This window comes from Gopherus evgoodei, chromosome 1 (assembly GCF_007399415.2).
Source record: "Gopherus evgoodei ecotype Sinaloan lineage chromosome 1, rGopEvg1_v1.p, whole genome shotgun sequence".
NCBI classification, from domain to species: domain Eukaryota; kingdom Metazoa; phylum Chordata; order Testudines; family Testudinidae; genus Gopherus; species Gopherus evgoodei.
In genome coordinates this window covers 8,815,593-8,841,283 of record NC_044322.1, presented here as the reverse complement: position 1 = coordinate 8,841,283, position 25,691 = coordinate 8,815,593, and the positions used below count along the sequence as shown (strand labels likewise).

Below are 25,691 nucleotides of genomic sequence, written 5' to 3'. Positions count from 1 at the left end.
TGGGACTTATGCTCCTGGTCACTTTAATGTCTTTAATGCTCCTGAGTTCTTTACCTCTCATTTCCCCTCTCTTTCTTTGACCAATTTATCTCTTTGCCTTTCCTTATTCTGTACTTCTCTCCCTCAGCTGTGATTGAAAGCACTCATTTCTCTTCCCATCGCCACACATCTTTCATGTTCTACCCCACTTTGCTATATATTTAATGAGGGGCAGGCCTTCTCATTTGGTAACAATCAGTCTGTGCAACATATGTGGGTTTCTGGTGAAGTAAAATGTATCTCATTTTTTATGAAGCTGTTCAATAATTTAGCGTTCATTAATGATGTAGGATGAAGTTGCCATCTTGGACATGGCTTTTGTCTGTTGAGATGTTTCAGTGGGGGTGGGCTGGGAGGGGAGGGATTACCTGTGGACAGTGTTTCCATGTGAGAGGCCGAGAAGAGAAGCTCAAATTGGATCCCAATGCCTGGAATTTTGGGAGCGAGAGCAGGTAGAATTCCAACGCCTGGATCCAAAACCTGTCCCCATAGTTTGGTGTCTGGGTCAGAATCACAATGGCTTGTTTTCTGGCTTCAGTTCTGGATGTAGCCCCATAATGCAGAAATCACAAGACATGAGTAAAAGTCATTACTTTCTGATGGGCATTCAATGGCTCCTAATCAACAGGCGTCCAACCACACTCCACAGCCTGCCAAAGCCAGGGACTCCATAACATCAGCTTTGGGAGTGCTAGAGCCAGGCTAAAATAACTGGCTCCTCAATGCCACATTCCAACCCTGGCCAGGCAATTGCCATGCTAGTCATGAACTGGACAGTGTGTACATGTCCAAGCCCCCAACTAGCGGAATCAGAACTGATTGAATGGCTTGTCAGACAGTTAAAATGTAGACTGGCCAGCTGGGCTGCTTGGAGAACAGTGCTATAGGCAGTCACGGTGGGCCAATGCATGGCAGACGCCAGCTGCAAGGTCCCCAGTTCACTGGAACACAAGAAGTGCTGGGGAGGGGGAGGTTTAGAGTCCAGCTGCTTGGAGCACATAATGGAACCTAAGGCTCAGGAATCTGTGGGGGGAGGAGGCTAAGGTGACCAGATTTCCGAGCGCAAAAAGCAGGACATGTTTGCAGTGATATTTTCTATAGTTGTGAAATACTCATACAAAAGACAAACAGGCACTTATTAAATAACACTGTCATAAACAGATAGTTACTGGTTAATGTCTCTTTTATCTGTAAAGGGTTAAGAAGCTCAGTTAACCTGGCTGACACCTGACCAGAGGACCAATGGGGGGACAAGATACTTTCAACTCTTGGTGGGGGAAGTCTTTTGTTTGTGCTCTTTGTTTTGGGGGTTGTTCGCTCTTGGGACTAAGAGGGACCAGACGTCAATCCAGGCTCTCCAAATCTTTCTGAATCAGTCTCTCATGTTTCAAACTTGTAAGTAATAGCCAGGCAAGGCGTGTTAGTCTTATTTTTGTTTTCTCAACTTCTAAATATTCCTTTTTTGCTGAGAGGATTTTACCTCTGTTTGCTGTAACTTTGAACCTAAGGCTAGAGGGGGTTCCTCTTGGCTGTATAAATCTGATTACCCTGTAAAGTATTTTCCATCCTGATTTTACAGAGATGATTTTTACCTTTCTTTATTTAATTAAAAGCTTTCTTTTTATGAACCTGATTGATTTTTCCTTGTTTTAAGATCCAAAGGGATTGGATCTGGACTCACCAGGGATTGGTGAGGGGGAAAAGGAGGGGGGAGGATTAATTTCTCCTTGTTTTAAGATCCAAGGGATTTGGATCTGTGTTCACCAGAGAATTGTGTTCACCAGTCCCTCAAGGCAACCCAGGGAGGGGAAAGTTCTGGGGGGACAAAGAGTGCTCCAGACACTGGAATTCTGGACGGTGGCAGTGTACCAGATCTAAGCTAGTAATTAAGCTTAGAAGTGTCCATGCAGGTCCCCACATTTGTACCCTAAAGTTCAGAGTGGGGAAGGAACCTTGACAAACATGTGCTGATGTCACAACTGCCAGGTTCTGAAGCAGCAGCTATTGCAATGGGAGTTAGGCAGCAAAATACCTTTGTGAATTCTACCCTTAGTGGCTGAATGAGTTTTTAATGAAACTGAACCAGCGTCCTTAAAACTCACTCTGTTAGTCAAAGGACAGCTTTGACTGTGTTTACACTTTGTCAGCTTCTGCCTTGCCAACATGAGATTAATTTCCACGCCCCCCAGAGAGACATAAATTTGATGCTGAATCTCATGCCTGGCAGTCCCTGTCTATCATAGCTAGCCATCAGCCTGAGTAACGCTATGCTGTCAGACAAAATTGTACTTCTGTAACTCAAAGTGAAGGAGCCATTCTCTTTAATAGGATCCCTGGGGTCTCGCATGCAGCTTCCTCCTCACTGGTTCTGCTTCACTGCCCTTTTTTGGGGGGGCGGGGGGGAGAGGGGGCGCTGCTGCTACTCAGCCAGGGCTGTGAGCCCAGAGTAATGCAACGCCATGGGATGGTCAAGGGTTAGTTAAGACGTAAGTGCATGTTTGGGTGCTTCAGATATGTGATGTGAAAAACAAAATGTACCTTTACAGAATCGCAGAAACGTAAGGATGGAAGCGACTTCAATAGCTCACCTAGTCCAGGACCCTGCACTGAAGCAGGACCAAGTATAAACATCTTTCTGAGATGGTCTAACGAGCTCTTTAAAACCTCCAGTGACAAGGATTTCACAAGTTCCCTACTCAGCCTGTTCCAGTTTCATTGGGTTTATAGTTAAATAAGTTTTTCTTAATTTGTAACCCTACTCTCCCCTGTTGCAGACTAAGCCCATTCCTTCTTGTCCTACCTTCAGTGGAGGTGGAGTACAATTGATCACCAGTCTCTTTATGCCAATCTTTTAATTATTTGAAGACTGTTACCGTGTCCCCCCTCAGCCTTCTCTTTTCTAGACTAACCCTGGCCAGTTCTTTCAACCTTTCCTCATCTCTCGTGTTTTCTAAACCTCTTATCATTTTTGTTGCTCTCCTCTGGACTCTCCAGTTTCTCCATATTTACATGTGGTGCCCCAAACTGGATACTCCAGCTGAGGCCTCATCAGCGCCAATTAGAGTGGAAAAATTATTTTCCTCTTCTTATATATGACCGTCCTGTTAGCCTCCAAGGATGATATTAGCCTTTTTCGCTGCAGCATCATATTGTTCTTCTAGCAATAGCTCCAATATTCCACAGAGTCTCCCTGTGGACACTACTGAATGCTTTCCTGAAGTCAATAAAATTAATTAAAATGGCAGGAGATTATTTGATGATCTGACAAAGAGTGAATATCTGTTCACAAACTGATCTACCAGCATGGAACCCAGACTCTTGTAATAATTTCATGCACCACCTTCTTCATTCAATTCAGCATAACAGTATCCAATACATTGCCTGGTATGGATAGCAGTACAATGCCACTTCTGTCCGTGCACTGAGTAAGCTCACCCTTTTTTGGCAATGCCATGATGATACCATCTTTTCCTGCTAGTGGCACTTCTTCTTTCATCCATATTTTGTTAACTGTTCATTCCGAATTTCACCTTGCACCTTGAGTACCTCTGCTGGAATTCTGTCACCCCCAGGAGCTTTCACATGCTAGAAACAATGGGGTATCAGCCAAAATGATTAACATAATGAATTTATATCATGGAAGCAGATAGGCAGTAAGATCAGATACAGGCCTGGGTGGAGAGGTTCAACATTATGACTGGCATTTAGGCAAGGATGTGTGTTATCCCCAATTCTTTTTATGCTAGCAGTAGCATGGGTGAGGAAGCAGGCAACAAAAGGCCTAGTGGATGGTGGAAAATGGGATAGCGGAGATGAGTTACACGACCTAGACTTTGCCAATGACATTGAAGCGTGACATGGAACAGAATGGTTGCTCTTTCATCAGAGGGAGAACAGAAAGCAGCAAAAAATGGATTGAAAGTAAATGCAGCGAACATCTAGATTATGAAGATAAGAAAGAGGACAACAGAGCGAAAGGTGTACATAGCTGGAAAAGAAATTGAACAGGTAGAAGAGTTCTGCTACCTAGGGAGGGTGATAACCTTTGAAAGTGGCTGTGATAAAGATATGAAAATAGGAAAAGCAAACACCACTTTTGGAATCATGAACAATATTTGGTCAAACAAGGTCACCCACCACAACAAACTCCAGGACAGATTATGCCATGCGACTGAATTGAGCATGCTACCATATAGAGCAGAGACATGGCCGATGACAGTGACTAACAAAAAGAAATTGGAGGCCGCCCATCACAGATGGCAGAGGAAGATACTACACATTTCAGGGAAAGACAAAATATAAAATGTGAGAGTAGGGGAGCTGACAGAGCAGGACATGTCAGACAATGTCATCAAAGAAAGAAGGCTCAGTGGTTGGGACATGTACTCCATATAGAAGATGAGAGACATGCTAAACAAGCATTGAATTAGGTACCTGAGGGAGGAAAGAAAAAACGAGGAAGGCATGGAAGAACTGGCAGAAGACAGTGACAAAGGATATTGAATGCACTGGCATTATCAGGGAAAAAGTATCACATATAATGCGTGACCATAATGTATGGAGGAACTGGACTGCCCAATGTGTCAGTGACACAGGCAGAAATAAGTGCTAAGTAAGTGAGTAATCAAACTGCTGGTTCATTCTGTTTGTAAGCCACTATCACTCCCCGACCCTTTTCTGAAGTACTACTGCCTAGCCAGTTATTCCTGATTTTGCACCCTTATCCCAAGCACTCTAGAGTGGGAATCCTCCATAGTCACAAGGAGCTAAACCATAAACATAAAAGAGCTAGATGCCCTGCTGGTGTAAAACAACACTGATCTGGTACTTTGTACAGTAGCCAAAGACCTGGGACGATCAGATCCAAGAGCCAAGTGACGTTGCTGAGCCACTATCGCCTTGCTGAGCAGAACCAAAATCCCACATCCAAACACTCAAAAGCTTTGGAGCTGTTTGGGCTTGGATTCATCCTTTGCCCATTGCTTCTTGGGGCTGGATGAAAAGAACCAGTTTGCAAGTTCCAGCACTGCCAACTGCAAGCATTTAAAAATAATGAGATAGTCCCCCCCAAAATCCTGTAATTGGATTAAAAAACATAAGCAAAATAAATAAATGTTGGGTGCGTTTAACTTTGGCTTTTTTTCCCCAGCCCTCAGGTCACTCATAGGTCACATTGTCAAGTCTTTTTTACTCTTTTCTTAAATGAAAAGCTGAGATTTTCACCTGATCACATGACTCCAGCAGCTGGGGATTTATGAAGCATCAAATATCATGAGAATCAAGATAAAATCTGTAGCTAAAATCATGAGTGCTTTCCTAAACCATCTTAAAGTATATTGAATATTTTGTATTGTCTAGCTTTTTGGAAGAACTGCCTATGATATTTCACTCTGCAAATGGAAAGGAGAAATCTTACCAGACCTTTTGGTTGCTTTATTCACAGTGCATAACATTCTGGACTTTATTAATCTTTCATGGAAGTCATTAAATCAGATAGATCAATGTAACTGATTTTCCTTGTTTCTCGACGGAACACATTTATGGTTAGCAATTCCTTACTTGGCATTCTTGGGGAAAGAAAGGAGAATGTACAATGTCTGGGGATTGGTCCTGCTTTGAGCAGGGGGTTGAACTAGATGACCTCCTGAGGTCCCTTCCAACCCTGACATTCTAGGATACATTTCTGAGCCATGAAACTATGCACAACAATCACAAGTCCCATAACAGTAATTTTTCAAAGGACTAGCAGTTCTTGTATTAAACATGAATGTTTTACTTGGGGGAATTTATGCCAGCCTAAGCCTTTATTTGCTGGTGGTAGAGATTATAGTTATTAAAGAAAGAGAGCTAAATATTAAACTTGGATCTAAAAGAAAGATGACTGAGGGGGAACCAGGTAACAGTTTTCAAATATATTAAGCACTGTTATAAAGAAGATGGTGAGAAGGACAAGAAGTAAAGGGCTTAATCTGCAGCAAGGGAGATTTGGTTAGATATTATGAAAACCTTCCAACTCTTCAGATGGGGAACTGAGGCACAGAGAGACTAGATGACTTGCCCAGGGTCACATGAGTTTGTGGCAAATCTCCTGAGTACCAGTCTAGCCTTAACCACAAGAAGACCAGTCTCAAGAAATGCCCTAAAAACACTGCCTTTAATCACCAAGTCCTTCCTCCTAGACTAGGAGAGTAGTAATAAGCTCGATAGTATTCATCACCATGCAATTTTGACAGGTTTCCACGCCCCTTTTAGGGCTTATGTCCCGCCTTCCCACCCCCCGTTTCGGTTGGCGCCGTCGGCCATTTTGAAAAAATGTGTGTATGTGTTTGACTAGGGGAAGTGTATTAAATATCAGTGTGGATTAAGAGAAAAGTTAAATAATATTGAAAACTAGGTTTATAAAGGGAATTTACTACGTCAAAACCTGTTTGTTAAGCACAGGATAAAAAAGCATTGAATCTATTCAATACCAATGTAGGTTAAGAGAAAACCATTATAAACTAAGTTTAAAAGGGTAATTAAGTGATGCAAAACCTGTTTTGTAAGGACATAAGCAAAAACTATAAAGAAATACTTAAAAACTAGGTTTAAAAAAATTTACCAAGGCAAATCCTGTTTGGGGTGCCCTGAGTAAAAAAGTGAATAAAAAGGGATTGAAACTATTGAATGCCAACATAGGTTAAGAAAAGCTTTTTAATATTAAAAGCAATACAGCTAGGTTTAAAAGGGGAATTGACTGAAGCAAAACCTGTTAAGTAAGCACATGGCCAAAAACTATAAAGGGGTACTAAGAAAAAGGCATTTAAAAACTAGGTTTAAAAGAAAATGTACTAAGGCAGTGTAATAAAAGTGAATAAAACGTATTAAACCAGTCAATACCAATGTAGGTTAAGAAAAAACGAGGTTTAAAAGGAAAATTGACAAAGAGAAAGCCTGTTCGGTAAGCCCAGGGTAAAAACTCTATAAAAAAGTGGCTAAGAAAAATACAATAAAGCTCAGGGTAAAATTAAAAAGTTATTGAAGAAAAGAGGCTGGTTATGAAAGAATAGAAATATTTTTGTTTTTAAAGGGTTAGTTAGTTTGAAAGGAGAGATTTTTAGTGAGTTTGAGTAAGGAGAGAGGATGGTAAAGGCTTAGTTTGGTAGGCAAGTAAAGAATAGAAATTTTTGAGATAAATGTAAAAGGTGTATTAAATATCAGGGTGAGTTAAGAGAAAAGTTAAATAATATTGAAAACTAGGTTTATAAAGGGAATTTACTAAGGCAAAACCTGTTTGGTAAGCACAGGATAAAAAAGCATTGAAACTATTCAATACCAATGTAGGTTAAGAAAAAAGCATTTAAAAACATTAAAAACTAGGTTTAAAAAGGGAATTGACTACGGCGGAGCCTGTTTGGTAAGCACAGGGTAAAAAAAATGAATAAAAAAGCACTGAAACTATTCAATACCAGCGTAGATGAAAAAAAAAGAAGAGCCCCCTTTGCAACGGGCAAAGATAGACAGCACACGATGGAATCAAAAAAAAAAAAAGAGAGAAAACAACATTGGCGCCAAAGTGTGGCGCCGACGGCCATTTTGAAAAAGTGTGTGTGTGTGTGACTAGGGGAGGTGTTGTGTGTGTATGTGCTTGTGTACATGGAGAGAAAAAGGTTGAAAGAAGAGTGTAAAGGGAAAAAAGAAGTTTGAGTAAGGTTTAGAGGAAAAAAAGGAAATTTGAAAGAAGAGGTAAGTTATTGAAGAAAAGAGGCTGGTTATGAAAGAATAGAAAGATAGAACTTTTTAAAAAAAGGAAATATTTGTTTTTGAAGGGCTAGTTTAAGAAAAAAGTTAAATAATATTGACAACTAGGTTGAAAAAGGGAAAGGCAAAACCTGTTTGGGAGGCCCAGGGTAAAAAAGTGAATAAAAAGGCATTGAAACTATTGAATACCAATATAGGTTAAGCAAAAAGCATTACAAACATTAAAAACTAGGTTTAAAAGGGGAAATTTACTAAGGCAAAACCTGTTTAGTAAGCACATGGCCAAAAACTATAAAGGGGTACTAAGAAAAAAGCATTTAAAATGATTAAAAACTAGGTTTAAAAAGGGAATTGACTGAGGCAAAGCCTGTTTGGTAAGCACAGGGTAAAAAAGTGAATAAAAAAGCATTGAAACTATTCAATACCAGTGTAGGTTAAGAAAAAAAGAGGTTTTTAGTGAGTTTGAGTAAGGAGAGAGGATGGTAAAGGCTTAGTTTGGTAGGCAAGTAAAGAATAGAAATTTTTGAGATAAATGTAAAAGGTGTATTAAATATCAGGGTGGGTTAAGAGAAAAGTTAAATAATATTGAAAACTAGGTTTATAAAGGGAATTTACTAAGGCAAAACCTGTTTGGTAAGCACAGGATAAAAAAGCATTGAAACTATTCAATACCAATGAAGGTTAAGAAAAAAGCATTTAAAAACATTAAAAACTAGGTTTAAAAAGGGAATTGACTACGGCGGAGCCTGTTTGGTAAGCACAGGGTAAAAAAAATGAATAAAAAAGCACTGAAACTATTCAATACCAGCGTACATGAAAAAAAAGAAGAGCCCCCTTTGCAATGGGCAAAGATAGACAGCACACGATGGAATGAAAAAAAAAGAAGGAAAACAACATTGGCGCCAAAGTGTGGCGCCGACGGCCATTTTGAAAAAGAGTGTGCGCGTGTATGTGTTTGACTATGGGGGAGTGTTGTGTATGTTTGTGCTTGGTGACATGAAGAGGAAAAGAGAGAGTTATGAAAGAATGGGGATAAAACTTAAAGAAAAAGGAAATATATTAAAAACTAGGTTGAAAAAGGGAAAGGCAAAACCCGTCTGAAAGGCCCAGGGTAAAAAAGGGAGTGAAAACTATTTAATACCGAGGTAGGTTAAAAATTTGCTAAAAAAGGCATTAAAAGTATTCAATACCAATGTAGGTTAAGAAAAAACGAGGTTTAAAAGGAAAATTGACAAAGACAAAGCCTGTTTGGGAGGCCCTGGGTAAAAACTATTGACTACCCGTGTAGGTTAAAAAAAAAACATTAAAAACTAGGTTTAAAAGGAAAATTGACTGTGTAGTAAGCACATGGCCAGTAAATTTAAAAGAAAAATTGCCTGTGCAGTAAGCACAGGGTAAAAACTCTATTAAAAAGTGGCTAAGAAAAATACAATAAAGCTCAGGGTAAAATTAAAAAATGTTTACCTTTGCAGTCTTTTTGTAAAACGAGGCAGCTTTTCTGGTTTAACCCTAGTAAATAAAACACATTGAAACTAGTCAATACCAATGTAGGTTAAGAAAAAAGCATTACAAACATTAAAAACTAGGTTTAAAAGGGGAAATTTACTAAGGCAAAACCTGTTTAGTAAGCACATGGCCAAAAACTATAAAGGGGTACTAAGAAAAAAGCATTTAAAATGATTAAAAACTAGGTTTAAAAAGGGAATTGACTGAGGCAAAGCCTGTTTGGTAAGTACAGGGTAAAAAAGTGAGCAAAAAAGCATTGAAACTATTCAATACCAGTGTAGGTTAAGAAAAAAAGAGAGGTTAAAAAAAAGAACAGGACAAAGAGCAAAAATAGAGAGCACATGGTGGAATCTGAATGAGACAGAGAGAAGCAGGCAGAGTCTGTTTAGTAAGCACAGGGTAAAAAAGCATTCAGAATCAGGGTGGGTTACAAGACAAGAAAGAGAGCTCCCTCTGCAAAGGGCAAAGATAGAGAGCACATGGTGGAATCAGAAAGAGAGCGAGAATTCTCACCTTTGAAGTCTTTCTGTAGAATGAGGCAACTTTTCTGGTTCAGACCCTCTCACACTTGTTATCAATTCCTTTGGATCGGCCCAATCAGAGGTGGTTTTACAGCAGCGTCATAGAATTCATTTTCCTGAACCAATCCTAGTATCCCAAGATTTTAAACAAGAGCCAGCTCCCTCCTTTCCCCCCTCCCCTCCTCTATCCCCCTCCCTTTTAACTGTTTTTTTCTTATCTAAAGGAACAGACCCCCAGCATTTTCCAGCCACGTAGCCCTTTTACAAAGGGGTTTTTATAAAAGTTAAAACCATAAGCTTTTAGTAATACACCATTTTTAACACATGTTAAAGTTACCTTAGTTTTGCAAAGGAATAAGAGACATCCCTTTTGTATGTGTTGTAATAAAAAAATATGCAGAAGCACCCCAGGTTAATAGTAACAAACAATTTATAAACCCCTTATTTTGTAAACCAGTAAATTAGAAAGACAAAGAAGCAAAGCGCCTGTTAGCAAAGCAGCCTCTGTGAGTTAGTGGATCAGAGATAAGAAGGCTGCTTCTGACCCAAGCTTTTCAACAAACACATGTTAAAGTTACATTAAGTTTTGCAAGGGGATAATGGCTTAAAAAGACAAACCTAAAACACATTTCTTTTACATTTGTGTTGTAATAAAAAAGAGCAGGCAGAAGTACCCCAGGTTTTTAGTAACAGACAGTTTAAAAACCCCTTATTTTGTAAACCTGTGGATTAGAAAGACAAAGAAGCAAAGCGCCTGTTAGCAAAGCAGCCTCTGTGAGTTAGTGGATCAGAGATAAGAAGGCTGCTTCTGACCCAAACTTTTTAACAAACACAAGTTACAACTACATTAAGTTTTGCAAAGGGATAATGACTTGTAAAGACAAACTTAAGACACAACCCTTTTGTATGTGTTGTAATAAAAAATTATGCAGAAGCACCCTAGGTTTAAAACCCCAGGTTTTTAGTAACAGACGGTTTATAGTCCCCTTATTTTGTAAGCCAGTGGATTAGAGAGAAGAAGATTGCTTCTTTCCCCACTGTTTAACAAAGAGAGGTGAAAGGCTTTTAAGGGAATAAACAAAAGACATGCCTAAATGAAGACACATTTCTTTATTTACCCCCCTTGACACAAGTGTTTCAGTAAAAAAGAGCAGGCAGAAGCACCCCAGGTTTTTAATAACCAACAGTTTATAAACCCCTTATTTTGTAAACCAGTGGAATAGAAAGACAAAGAAGCAAAGTATTTTGTTAACCATTGGATCAGAGAGAAGAAGATTGCTTTTTTACCTGCTTTTTAACAAAGAGAGGTGAAAAGGAATAAACAGTTGAAAAGACAAGCCTACCAGAAGACCCATAACCTTCATTTAGCCCCTCAGGCACAGGTGTTTCAATAACATGCAAGTCCGCAGAAACAACCCAGGCTTAAAAACACAGAAAGCCTGTTTATAAAAGTTTTTCCCTAGGTTTAGGCTAGCACTGGTCATTTTTTAGTAAGGACAGCAGGCTTTTGCAGCAGAGCAGCTGTCAGCAAAAACAGCCTCTGTAAACCAGTAAATCAGAGATAAGGCGGCTGCTTCTTTGCCTGTTTTTTAACACATACAAGTGAAAGTTATATTAAGTTTTGTAGAGGACAACACTCTTTTTTAGTAAAAACAATGTGAAACTGCAGCAAAGCGCCTGTTAGCAAAGCAGCCTCTGTGAGTCAGTGGATCAGAGATAAGAAGGCTGCTTCTGACCCAAGCTTTTTAACAAACACATGTTAAAGTTACATTAAGTTTTGCAAGGGGATAATGACTCGAAAAGACAAACCTAAGACACAACCCTTTTGTACGTGTTGTAATAAAAAATTATGCAGAAGCACCCTAGGCTTAAAACCCCAGGTTTTTAGTAACAGGCGGTTTATAGTCCCCTTATTTTGTAAGCCAGTGGATTAGAGAGAAGAAGAAGATTGCTTCTTTCCCCACTTTCTAACAAAGAGAGGTGAAAGGCTTTTAAGGGAATAAACCCTTGAAAAGACAGGCCTAAATGAAGACACATTTCTTTATTTACCCCCCTTGACACAAGTGTTTCAGTAAAAAAAGAGCAGGCAGAAGCACCCCTGGTTTTTTAGTAACAAACAGTTTATAAACCTCTTATTTTGTAAACCAGTGGATTAGAGAGAAGAAGATTGCTTCTTTCCCCACTTTTTAACAAAGAGAGGTAAAAGACATGCCAAAATGAAGGCATTCTCCTTTGGTATAGGTGTTTTAATAAAAAAAGAGCATGCACAAACAGTCTAGGGTTATAAAAGTAATGTATAGTGACAAAAAAAAAGTTTTTTTCCCCCCAGGTTTTAGACTAGCACTGCTTATTTTTTAGTAAAAACTGAAGCTGCAGCAGAGCCCTGTTCTGCTCTTATCTAAACAACCAGGACCCGGTAACAAAAGCTGAACAACCCATACTAGAAACCATTTTAAAGGAGGGCTTTAAACTAGGTTCGACGGGGACAGGTGAGCAAACCCCACAGGTAAGTGGGGAACAAGACCTGGGAGATGGGTCGGAAACAGGAGGGAGCATGGGCTATAATGGCAGAGAGAAAGGAGGGTCAGGGCAAAGCTGGGAGGCAAGATCAAACCAGTATCTTAGATGCCTATATACAAATGCAAGAAAAAGCAGTCTCTGTGAGTTAGTGGATCAGAGATAAGAAGGCTGCTTCTGACCCAAGCTTTTTAACAAGCACATGTTAAAGTTACATTAAGTTTTGCAAGGGGATAATGACTCGAAAAGACAAACCTAAGACACAACCCTTTTGTATGTGTTGTAATAAAAAATTATGCAGAAGCACCCTAGGCTTAAAACCCCAGGTTTTTAGTAACAGACGGTTTATATTTCCCTTATTTTGTAAACCACTGGATTAGAGAGAAGATTGCTTCTTTCCCCGCTTTTTAACAAAGAAAGGTAAAAGACATGCCAAAATGAAGGCACAGTCCTTTGGTATAGGTGTTTTAATAAAAAAAAGAGCATGCACAAACAGTCTAGGGTTATAAAAGTAATGTATAGTGACCAAAAAAAAAAATTTTCCCCTAGGTTTTAGACTAGCACTGCTTATTTTTTAGTAAAAACTGTGAAGCTGCAGCAGAGCCCTGTTCTGCTCTTAGCTAAACAACCAGGACCCTGTAACAAAAGCTGAACAACACATACTATAAACCATTTTAAAACGTGTTTTTTTGAAGTAATGTCTAAAACCCCCTCTTTTTAACGTATTAAATAAACGCATGAAATAACAAATTTACTTGAAGACACATTTCTTTATTTGTAGGGGTATTTCAATTAAAAAAAAGAGCATGCAGAAGCATCCCTGACCTAAGCCCACAAAACCCTTACTAAGAAAAAGTCCCCCCCCCTCTCCCCCCAGGTTTTTAGTGTGAACCACTTGAAACAGCCTTTTGAAGGTAGTGGATTAGAAAAGAAGACCCCTTTGAAAAACAGGCTACCTGAAGACACTTTTGTTTTTTGGTTTTTTTTTTTGGTATTTAGCCCCCTTGGCATAAGTGTTTCATTAAAATGTAAAAGAGCAGGCAGAAGCACCCCAGATTTTTAGTAACAGACGGTTTATATACCCCTTATTTTGTTAACCATTGGATCAGAGAGAAGAAGATTGCTTTTTTACCTGCTTTTTAACAAAGAGAGGTGAAAAGGAATAAACAGTTGAAAAGACAAGCCTACCTGAAGACCCATAACCTTCATTTAGCCTCTCAGGCACAGGTGTTTCAATAACATGCAAATCCGCAGAAACAACCCAGGCTTAAAAACACAGAAAGTTTTTCCCTAGGTTTAGGCTAGCACTGGTCATTTTTTAGTAAGGACAGCAGGCTTTTGCAGCAGAGCAGCTGTCAGCAAAAACAGCCTCTGTAAACCAGTAGATCAGAGATAAGGCGGCTGCTTCTTTGCCTGTTTTTTAACACATACAAGTGGAAGTTATATTAAGTTTTGTAGAGGAATAAACACTTTAAAAGACAAGCCTATATAAAGACAGAGCCCTTTATTTAACATTTTTACATGCGTGTTTTAATTAAAAAGAGGGCTTGCAGAAAACACGCCAGAGTGGAAACCACAGAACCTTAGTAACAGCTAGTTTATATCCTCCTTATTTTGTAATCCAGGGGATCAGAGAGAAGTTTATTTTCCTTCCCATATATTTGAAGCATTATGTTTTGTAAAGTTTATTATGAAAAAGCAGTATTGCCTGAGCTGTAACAAAACAAGGCCCCTCTTAGAGATATTTTGTAGAAGTTTAGTGAACTAAAAGGCTTAAGATACTAGCCTGTTCTTTTAAAAACAGTGTTTTTAAAGTACCAAAACAACAACTGGGTAAGAATATGAAAACTGGCAATTGAGGGGAGTTTATATATGTTTTAATTAGAAAAAAAAACAACAACCACGCAAGATTGCTTTTTAAAGGTTTACCAGAGATATGGAGCCCTCCTCACCCCCGCTCCACACACACACACACTCTTTTCTCCTCCCCCCGCCACCCTTCCCCTTTTTTTCTTCTTTTTTTAAACTGTTTTTTAAAATTTAAACCAAGGACAAACTTTTTTTTTTTAAAAAGCCAGGGCCACAGAGATCAGGCCATGCTGGTAAGAAAGCTGTCCACCACTTCTGCCCCTAGAGCTAAATGTTCCTGGATTAAACAGAGGCACTGCAGTGCGTATTCCAGCATGATGATGATATTTAACACACTTTCCATACACAAAGCACTGCTAATTTCTTTAATTTTACAATTCACATCATCATGCTGGGTTACAGTTTGTATAAAAGTGTTTTATAAAAACAAAACAAAATATATTCTCTAGGGCCTTAGACAAGGTAATAATCAACAACATTGTAACGATTGTTTTGCAGTCCTTGCTGCAATGTATCTTTTAGCTTGTTGTTTTTAATATTTCTGATAGGCCGTAAGATGGGGGAGATAATACCTCATAAAGTAAAAAAGTGCTTTCAAACAATAAACGTTTGCCCATGCTAGGGCATAACAACTTACACAGACAGGCTGCCTACAAAACTGTTTCACTAAAAGAGTTATCAACATGCCCCCTAAAACTCAGGACAGCTTTCTTACCAGCATGGCCTGATCTCTGTGGCCCTGGCTTTTTAAAAAAAAAAAAAGTTTGTCCTTGGTTTAAATTTTAAAAAACAGTTTAAAAAAAGAAGAAAAAAAGGGGAAGGGTGGCGGGGGGAGGAGAAAAGAGTGTGTGTGTGTGTGGAGCGGGGGTGAGGAGGGCTCCATATCTCTGGTAAACCTTTAAAAAGCAATCTTGCGTGGTTGTTGTTTTTTTTTCTAATTAAAACATATATAAACTCCCCTCAATTGCCAGTTTTCATATTCTTACCCAGTTGTTGTTTTGGTACTTTAAAAACACTGTTTTTAAAAGAACAGGCTAGTATCTTAAGCCTTTTAGTTCACTAAACTTCTACAAAATATCTCTAAGAGGGGCCTTGTTTTGTTACAGCTCAGGCAATACTGCTTTTTCATAATAAACTTTACAAAACATAATGCTTCAAATATATGGGAAGGAAAATAAACTTCTCTCTGATCCCCTGGATTACAAAATAAGGAGGATATAAACTAGCTGTTACTAAGGTTCTGTGGTTTCCACTCTGGCGTGTTTTCTGCAAGCCCTCTTTTTAATTAAAACACGCATGTAAAAATGTTAAATAAAGGGCTCTGTCTTTATATAGGCTTGTCTTTTAAAGTGTTTATTCCTCTACAAAACTTAATATAACTTCCACTTGTATGTGTTAAAAAACAGGCAAAGAAGCAGCCGCCTTATCTCTGATCTACTGGTTTACAGAGGCTGTTTTTGCTGACAGCTGCTCTGCTGCAAAAGCCTGCTGTCCTTACTAAAAAATGACCAGTGCTAGCCTAAACCTAGGGAAAAACTTTCTGTGTTTTTAAGCCTGGGTTGTTTCTGCGGATTTGCATGTTATTGAAACACCTGTGCCTGAGAGGCTAAATGAAGGTTATGGGTCTTCAGGTAGGCTTGTCTTTTCAACTGTTTATTCCTTTTCACCTCTCTTTGTTAAAAAGCAGGTAAAAAAGCAATCTTCTTCTCTCTGATCCAATGGTTAACAAAATAAGGGGTATATAAACCGTCTGTTACTAAAAATCTGGGGTGCTTCTGCCTGCTCTTTTACATTTTAATGAAACACTTATGCCAAGGGGGCTAAATACCAAAAAAAAAAAACCAAAAAACAAAAGTGTCTTCAGGTAGCCTGTTTTTCAAAGGGGTCTTCTTTTCTAATCCACTACCTTCAAAAGGCTGTTTCAAGTGGTTCACACTAAAAACCTGGGGGGAGAGGGGGGGGGGCTTTTTCTTAGTAAGGGTTTTGTGGGCTTAGGTCAGGGATGCTTCTGCATGCTCTTTTTTTTAATTGAAATACCCCTACAAATAAAGAAATGTGTCTTCAAGTAAATTTGTTATTTCATGCGTTTATTTAATACGTTAAAAAGAGGGGGTTTTAGACATTACTTCAAAAAAACACGTTTTAAAATGGTTTATAGTATGTGTTGTTCAGCTTTTGTTACAGGGTCCTGGTTGTTTAGCTAAGAGCAGAACAGGGCTCTGCTGCAGCTTCACAGTTTTTACTAAAAAATAAGCAGTGCTAGTCTAAAACCTAGGGGAAAATTTTTTTTTTGGTCACTATACATTACTTTTATAACCCTAGACTGTTTGTGCATGCTCTTTTTTTTATTAAAACACCTATACCAAAGGACTGTGCCTTCATTTTGGCATGTCTTTTACCTTTCTTTGTTAAAAAGCGGGGAAAGAAGCAATCTTCTCTCTAATCCAGTGGTTTACAAAATAAGGGAAATATAAACCGTCTGTTACTAAAAACCTGGGGTTTTAAGCCTAGGGTGCTTCTGCATAATTTTTTATTACAACACATACAAAAGGGTTGTGTCTTAGGTTTGTCTTTTCGAGTCATTATCCCCTTGCAAAACTTAATGTAACTTTAACATGTGCTTGTTAAAAAGCTTGGGTCAGAAGCAGCCTTCTTATCTCTGATCCACTAACTCACAGAGACTGCTTTTTCTTGCATTTGTATATAGGCATCTAAGATACTGGTTTGATCTTGCCTCCCAGCTTTGCCCTGACCCTCCTTTCTCTCTGCCATTATAGCCCATGCTCCCTCCTGTTTCCGACCCATCTCCCAGGTCTTGTTCCCCACTTACCTGTGGGGTTTGCTCACCTGTCCCCGTCGAACCTAGTTTAAAGCCCTCCTTTAAAATGGTTTCTAGTATGGGTTGTTCAGCTTTTGTTACAGGGTCCTGGTTGTTTAGATAAGAGCAGAACAGGGCTCTGCTGCAGCTTCAGTTTTTACTAAAAAATAAGCAGTGCTAGTCTAAAACCTGGGGGGAAAAAAACTTTTTTTTTGTCACTATACATTACTTTTATAACCCTAGACTGTTTGTGCATGCTCTTTTTTTATTAAAACACCTATACCAAAGGAGAATGCCTTCATTTTGGCATGTCTTTTACCTCTCTTTGTTAAAAAGTGGGGAAAGAAGCAATCTTCTTCTCTCTAATCCACTGGTTTACAAAATAAGAGGTTTATAAACTGTTTGTTACTAAAAAACCAGGGGTGCTTCTGCCTGCTCTTTTTTTACTGAAACACTTGTGTCAAGGGGGTAAATAAAGAAATGTGTCTTCATTTAGGCCTGTCTTTTCAAGGGTTTATTCCCTTAAAAGCCTTTCACCTCTCTTTGTTAGAAAGTGGGGAAAGAAGCAATCTTCTTCTTCTCTCTAATCCACTGGCTTACAAAATAAGGGGACTATAAACCGTCTGTTACTAAAAACCTGGGGTTTTAAGCCTAGGGTGCTTCTGCATAATTTTTTATTACAACACGTACAAAAGGGTTGTGTCTTAGGTTTGTCTTTTCGAGTCATTATCCCCTTGCAAAACTTAATGTAACTTTAACATGTGTTTGTTAAAAAGCTTGGGTCAGAAGCAGCCTTCTTATCTCTGATCCACTGACTCACAGAGGCTGCTTTGCTAACAGGCGCTTTGCTGCAGTTTCACATTGTTTTTACTAAAAAAGAGTGTTGTCCTCTACAAAACTTAATATAACTTTCACTTGTATGTGTTAAAAAACAGGCAAAGAAGCAGCCGCCTTATCTCTGATTTACTGGTTTACAGAGGCTGTTTTTGCTGACAGCTGCTCTGCTGCAAAAGCCTGCTGTCCTTACTAAAAAATGACCAGTGCTAGCCTAAACCTAGGGAAAAACTTTTATAAACAGGCTTTCTGTGTTTTTAAGCCTGGGTTGTTTCTGCGGACTTGCATGTTATTGAAACACCTGTGCCTGAGGGGCTAAATGAAGGTTATGGGTCTTCTGGTAGGCTTGTCTTTTCAACTGTTTATTCCTTTTCACCTCTCTTTGTTAAAAAGCAGGTAAAAAAGCAATCTTCTTCTCTCTGATCCAATGGTTAACAAAATACTTTGCTTCTTTGTCTTTCTATTCCACTGGTTTACAAAATAAGGGGTTTATAAACTGTTGGTTATTAAAAACCTGGGGTGCTTCTGCCTGCTCTTTTTTACTGAAACACTTGTGTCAAGGGGGGTAAATAAAGAAATGTGTCTTCATTTAGGCATGTCTTTTGTTTATTCCCTTAAAAGCCTTTCACCTCTCTTTGTTAAACAGTGGGGAAAGAAGCAATCTTCTTCTCTCTAATCCACTGGCTTACAAAATAAGGGGACTATAAACCGTCTGTTACTAAAAACCTGGGGTTTTAAACCTAGGGTGCTTCTGCATAATTTTTATTACAACACATACAAAAGGGTTGTGTCTTAAGTTTGTCTTTTCAAGTCATTATCCCTTTGCAAAACTTAATGTAGTTGTAACTTGTGTTTGTTAAAAAGTTTGGGTCAGAAGCAGCCTTCTTATCTCTGATCCACTAACTCACAGAGGCTGCTTTGCTAACAGGCGCTTTGCTTCTTTGTCTTTCTAATCCACAGGTTTACAAAATAAGGGGTTTTTAAACTGTCTGTTACTAAAAACCTGGGGTACTTCTGCCTGCTCTTTTTTATTACAACACAAATGTAAAAGAAATGTGTTTAGGTTTGTCTTTTTAAGCCATTATCCCCTTGCAAAACTTAATGTAACTTTAACATGTGTTTGTTGAAAAGCTTGGGTCAGAAGCAGCCTTCTTATCTCTGATCCACTAACTCACAGAGGCTGCTTTGCTAACAGGCGCTTTGCTTCTTTGTCTTTCTAATTTACTGGTTTACAAAATAAGGGGTTTATAAATTGTTTGTTACTATTAACCTGGGGTGCTTCTGCATATTTTTTATTACAACACATACAAAAGGGATGTCTCTTATTCCTTTGCAAAACTAAGGTAACTTTAACATGTGTTAAAAATGGTGTATTACTAAAAGCTTATGGTTTTAACTTTTATAAAAACCCCTTTGTAAAAGGGCTACGTGGCTGGAAAATGCTGGGGGTCTGTTCCTTTAGATAAGAAAAAAACAGTTAAAAGGGAGGGGGACAGAGGAGGGGAGGGGGGAAAGGAGGGAGCTGGCTCTTGTTTAAAATCTTGGGATACTAGGATTGGTTCAGGAAAATGAATTCTATGACGCTGCTGTAAAACCACCTCTGATTGGGCCGATCCAAAGGAATTGATAACAAGTGTGAGAGGGTCTGAACCAGAAAAGTTGCCTCATTCTACAGAAAGACTTCAAAGGTGAGAATTCTCGCTCTCTTTCTGATTCCACCATGTGCTCTCTATCTTTGCCCTTTGCAGAGGGAGCTCTCTTTCTTGTCTTGTAACCCACCCTGATTCTGAATGCTTTTTTACCCTGTGCTTACTAAACAGACTCTGCCTGCTTCTCTCTGTCTCATTCAGATTCCACCATGTGCTCTCTATTTTTGCTCTTTGTCCTGTTCTTTTTTTAACCTCTCTTTTTTTCTTAACCTACACTGGTATTGAATAGTTTCAATGCTTTTTTGCTCACTTTTTTACCCTGTACTTACCAAACAGGCTTTGCCTCAGTCAATTCCCTTTTTAAACCTAGTTTTTAATCATTTTAAATGCTTTTTTCTTAGTACCCCTTTATAGTTTTTGGCCATGTGCTTACTAAACAGGTTTTGCCTTAGTAAATTTCCCCTTTTAAACCTAGTTTTTAATGTTTGTAATGCTTTTTTCTTAACCTACATTGGTATTGACTAGTTTCAATGTGTTTTATTTACTAGGGTTAAACCAGAAAAGCTGCCTCGTTTTACAAAAAGACTGCAAAGGTAAACATTTTTTAATTTTACCCTGAGCTTTATTGTATTTTTCTTAGCCACTTTTTAATAGAGTTTTTACCCTGTGCTTACTGCACAGGCAATTTTTCTTTTAAATTTACTGGCCATGTGCTTACTACACAGTCAATTTTCCTTTTAAACCTAGTTTTTAATGTTTTTTTTTAACCTACACGGGTAGTCAATAGTTTTTACCCAGGGCCTCCCAAACAGGCTTTGCCTTTGTCAATTTTCCTTTTAAACCTCGTTTTTTCTTAACCTACATTGGTATTGAATACTTTTAATGCCTTTTTTAGCAAATTTTTAACCTACCTCGGTATTAAATAGTTTTCACTCCCTTTTTACCCTGGGCCTTTCAGACGGGTTTTGCCTTTCCCTTTTTCAACCTAGTTTTTAATATATTTCCTTTTTCTTTAAGTTTTATCCCCATTCTTTCATAACTCTCTCTTTTCCTCTTCATGTCACCAAGCACAAACATACACAACACTCCCCCATAGTCAAACACATACACGCGCACACTCTTTTTCAAAATGGCCGTCGGCGCCACACTTTGGCGCCAATGTTGTTTTCCTTCTTTTTTTTTCATTCCATCGTGTGCTGTCTATCTTTGCCCATTGCAAAGGGGGCTCTTCTTTTTTTTCATGTACGCTGGTATTGAATAGTTTCAGTGCTTTTTTATTCATTTTTTTTACCCTGTGCTTACCAAACAGGCTCCGCCGTAGTCAATTCCCTTTTTAAACCTAGTTTTTAATGTTTTTAAATGCTTTTTTCTTAACCTTCATTGGTATTGAATAGTTTCAATGCTTTTTTATCCTGTGCTTACCAAACAGGTTTTGCCTTAGTAAATTCCCTTTATAAACCTAGTTTTCAATATTATTTAACTTTTCTCTTAACCCACCCTGATATTTAATACACCTTTTACATTTATCTCAAAAATTTCTATTCTTTACTTGCCTACCAAACTAAGCCTTTACCATCCTCTCTCCTTACTCAAACTCACTAAAAACCTCTTTTTTTCTTAACCTACACTGGTATTGAATAGTTTCAATGCTTTTTTATTCACTTTTTTACCCTGTGCTTACCAAACAGGCTTTGCCTCAGTCAATTCCCTTTTTAAACCTAGTTTTTAATCATTTTAAATGCTTTTTTCTTAGTACCCCTTTATAGTTTTTGGCCATGTGCTTACTAAACAGGTTTTGCCTTAGTAAATTTCCCCTTTTAAACCTAGTTTTTAATGTTTGTAATGCTTTTTGCTTAACCTATATTGGTATTCAATAGTTTCAATGCCTTTTTATTCACTTTTTTACCCTGGGCCTCCCAAACAGGTTTTGCCTTTCCCTTTTTCAACCTAGTTGTCAATATTATTTAACTTTTTTCTTAAACTAGCCCTTCAAAAACAAATATTTCCTTTTTTTAAAAAGTTCTATCTTTCTATTCTTTCATAACCAGCCTCTTTTCTTCAATAACTTACCTCTTCTTTCAAATTTCCTTTTTTTCCTCTAAACCTTACTCAAACTTCTTTTTTCCCTTTACACTCTTCTTTCAACCTTTTTCTCTCCATGTACACAAGCACATACACACACAACACCTCCCCTAGTCACACACACACACACTTTTTCAAAATGGCCGTCGGCGCCACACTTTGGCGCCAATGTTGTTTTCTCTCTTTTTTTTTTTTTGATTCCATCGTGTGCTGTCTATCTTTGCCCGTTGCAAAGGGGGCTCTTCTTTTTTTTCATCTACGCTGGTATTGAATAGTTTCAGTGCTTTTTTATTCATTTTTTTTACCCTGTGCTTACCAAACAGGCTCCGCCGTAGTCAATTCCCTTTTTAAACCTAGTTTTTAATGTTTTTAAATGCTTTTTTCTTAACCTACATTGGTATTGAATAGTTTCAATGCTTTTTTATCCTGTGCTTACCAAACAGGTTTTGCCTTAGTAAATTCCCTTTATAAACCTAGTTTTCAATATTATTTAACTTTTCTCTTAACTCACCCTGATATTTAATACACCTTTTACATTTATCTCAAAAATTTCTATTCTTTACTTGCCTACCAAACTAAGCCTTTACCATCCTCTCTCCTTACTCAAACTCACTAAAAATCTCTCCTTTCAAACTAACTAACCCTTTAAAAACAAAAATATTTCTATTCTTTCATAACCAGCCTCTTTTCTTCAATAACTTTTTAATTTTACCCTGAGCTTTATTGTATTTTTCTTAGCCACTTTTTTATAGAGTTTTTACCCTGGGCTTACCGAACAGGCTTTCTCTTTGTCAATTTTCCTTTTAAACCTCGTTTTTTCTTAACCTACATTGGTATTGACTGGTTTTAATACGTTTTATTCACTTTTATTACACTGCCTTAGTACATTTTCTTTTAAACCTAGTTTTTAAATGCCTTTTTCTTAGTACCCCTTTATAGTTTTTGGCCATGTGCTTACTTAACAGGTTTTGCTTCAGTCAATTCCCCTTTTAAACCTAGCTGTATTGCTTTTAATATTAAAAAGCTTTTCTTAACCTATGTTGGCATTCAATAGTTTCAATCCCTTTTTATTCACTTTTTTACTCAGGGCACCCCAAACAGGATTTGCCTTGGTAAATTTTTTTTAAACCTAGTTTTTAAGTATTTCTTTATAGTTTTTGCTTATGTCCTTACAAAACAGGTTTTGCATCACTTAATTACCCTTTTAAACTTAGTTTATAATGGTTTTCTCTTAACCTACATTGGTATTGAATAGATTCAATGCTTTTTTATCCTGTGCTTAACAAACAGGTTTTGACGTAGTAAATTCCCTTTATAAACCTAGTTTTCAATATTATTTAACTTTTCTCTTAATCCACACTGATATTTAATACACTTCCCCTAGTCAAACACACACACACATTTTTTCAAAATGGCCGACGGCGCCAACCGAAACGGGGGGTGGGAAGGCGGGACATAAGCCCTAAAAGGGGCGTGGAAACCTGTCAAAATTGCATGGTGATGAATACTATCGAGCTTATTACTACTTAGGAGCAAATGTGTCTAAGCAGCTCGGAACCTGGTGACTAAAGGAGTCCTTGGTTCTGTTCTCTCTCTCTCTCTCTCTCTCTCTCACACACACACACACACCACTAGTGATTAACGTCTTAATTTGTGATGGCGAAACTGAGAGCCATGCTGCAAGATATAATTGAAAGGTTTAGGAAGACACTTCCCCTATGGACTGTATTCCATAACTGCCCACTTTAGGGTTCCCTGAACCTCATACTGGGGCAAAGAGCTCTTTAGGCTTAAAAAAGGATTCTACATTTACCTGTATGATGAAGAATCCTGGCTGCCTTTGTGAAGCGCTTTGAGATCTACTGATGAAAGAAGGCATTATAGACGAGTTCAGTAATATTACATACATTCAGGAGGATTGCTTTTTAATCAATAGATATAAATGCTCATGCTTCAGGGCAAAATCTAGCAAGAAATGTCCCAGAGGTATATTATTCCTTAAGTGTTCACTATAATGTTTTTTTTGCATCTTCTTCTGAAGCAGCTCACTGATCACTAACAGAGACAGGGTACTAGAGCTGGTCTGGTCCAGCAGGGAATTCCTGTGCTCATATGGTTTATAAGACCTGAAATCACCCCTGCTCTTTATTTATTTTGTAACCTCATATTAGGTTAGCGTGGAGAACATCAGGCTCTTTTTAAGATGTCCGTAAGGCATTCTGATGGCAGCCCACATAATTAGCTATTTAGGGGCCAGATCTTCAGCTGGCGTGAGTCAGTGGAGCTCTGCTGATTTACAACAACTGAGGATCTGGCCCTGAGGCACTCAAAGCACTGCCTTTGTTTCACATTAACAGACACACACACGCACACACACACACAATCGTGGCGGAAGACTATACACAGTCAGAAGGGAAGCCAAACTCACTGACACCTTTAGGCTGCTATGGACATTGATTAAGTCCAATCTGTGCTCCAGGCACTTCAGAAATGCGAGTGACATTACTCCAAATGTACCTCCAGTGTCAAAGCACATCCATCGATCCCTTTTGTGAAAGCAGCTTGCGCTCTACCAGGTTCATACTCTGTTTTATTTATCGAAATCATTACGGCTGAGTTGGTGTTTCCATTACAGAACTTGGACCCTGAGGGCTAGCGGTTCGCTCTGCTGTTTAAAATTGTATTGGACGAAAACTTGGTTTACAATTGCCCTGATGTCAAGAGTTAAATACATAAAGAGGCAGTTTTCATTCCATCTCTGTCTCCGCCATGATCCAGAGCTTTGCCACCTTGTGGCTGGATTGCTGCAGGATACTCTTCCTGGGACACGCCACTTTGGGGAGCACGCGGCTGGCTGTTTAGGAGAAGACTGTACCTGGTCTTAGCACAGGATAGGGCATGGTGCTAGGGGCCTCCCCTCTGCTCCTGCACGAGGATTTGGCCCATTCGCAGTCCCTGCATTCAGGGGAACAGGATGTTCTCTTCTAGCACCCCTGGAGGCACAAATCACCCCAGTGGTGGGCCTGTGATCCAGGTTTATTCCATAACTGCTACAATGCTTCTTAGACCTTCCCTTGGACACCCCGGGTACTGGCCCCCATCAGAGACAGGACACCGAACAGGTGCAATTCCTACAGTGTAGAGACCACTTCTATCCTCATCACAATTCCATGGGAGCTGAGACCCAGGGCCTTGTTCAAGCCGCTAGGCCCTAGCTGTAAGTATCAGGGTGCAGGAAGCAGGGCACTCTCCAGGAAGGCCCCGGGGCTCTGGAATTCGATCCCCTGCCAGTCTGGCAACTTTCAGAGCAGTTGTTCTAATTATTGGTGCCCTGGCCAGAGCAGAAGGGTTCACGTACACTTTAAAGAAGTCAAACAGCACGTTCTAAATTGCAGCAGTGAAGGCCCACAGCAGACGGGGGGGGGGCGCGGGGGGGGGCGCGTGTCTTTTACAGAAAACATCCCAGGCTCCTCTCTCAATCCCTCAACTGGCTCCCCACTGTCAGACCTCCATGCCTACCTGTATGCCACATGGGCTCCATGTAGGTCCAGAGGGCCAGCCAGGCAGACCCAGCTGTACAATCAGGACCTAATTTTATACACAGCACATGGATAACACAGTAGCTGAATAGACAGAGAGAGATTTCAGGTGCTGCTTTCATTTCATTAGTTACTTGTAGTTAACACTCACTGCCTGAGAATCCTTGTCCAGTTTTATTTTCCAATTCACATATCTGGGCATCCTACAGTGGGTGAGTGAGGGGAAGATGATGTTAATGGTGCCCATTCCGTACCCCTTCCACACATAAGATAAAGTTTTCAAAAGTAAGCAGCAATTGTGTGGGCCACCATTTCTGAGTGCCCAACCTGTGACACCTTAAAGGGGCTGGACCCTCAGAAAGCACTGAGTGCCCACCCTCCGAAAAACGCCTCTAAGATGTATCAAGTTGGGCAACCAAAATTACTAGCCACTTTTGAAAACCTTGGTGCAGTGATCTCCAGGGATGGTTTTCTGGGGCTGTTAACCAGCTCCAAGGACTTATTTCATTGGGTGTTCTGTGTGTGGATATATATTGATGTTCCTCATGAGGCTTTGAAAGAGGTACAGAGCAAGATA

At 39.0% G+C, this 25,691-nt stretch overlaps 2 long non-coding RNA genes across 21 annotated transcripts in view; one reads left to right on the top strand and one right to left on the bottom strand.

The window, feature by feature from the left end:
- LOC115649019 overlaps nt 1-14,174 on the bottom strand; it is a 74,184-nt gene extending 60,010 nt beyond the window's left edge. For 3 of the 20 annotated variants that reach the window (XR_003999735.1, XR_003999736.1, XR_003999742.1), the window contains exons 1-3: nt 13,512-14,162; nt 9,799-9,933; nt 9,244-9,288 (exon numbers count right to left, since the gene is read on the bottom strand). This is a non-coding gene — a long non-coding RNA (uncharacterized LOC115649019). Of the gene's footprint in view, nt 1-407; nt 580-3,474; nt 3,625-9,243; nt 9,289-9,798; nt 9,934-11,149; nt 11,485-13,511 lie in introns of those variants that run through there. The other 17 variants (XR_003999721.1, XR_003999723.1, XR_003999728.1 and 14 more) reach the window with 13 other exon arrangements.
- A 1,302-nt stretch (nt 14,175-15,476) lies between these two features.
- On the top strand, nt 15,477-20,082 carry LOC115649058. The gene is made up of 3 exons (XR_003999745.1): nt 15,477-15,823; nt 19,398-19,532; nt 20,042-20,082. It is a non-coding gene; the product is annotated as an uncharacterized LOC115649058 (long non-coding RNA).
- The last annotated feature ends 5,609 nt before the right edge of the window (nt 20,083-25,691 follow it).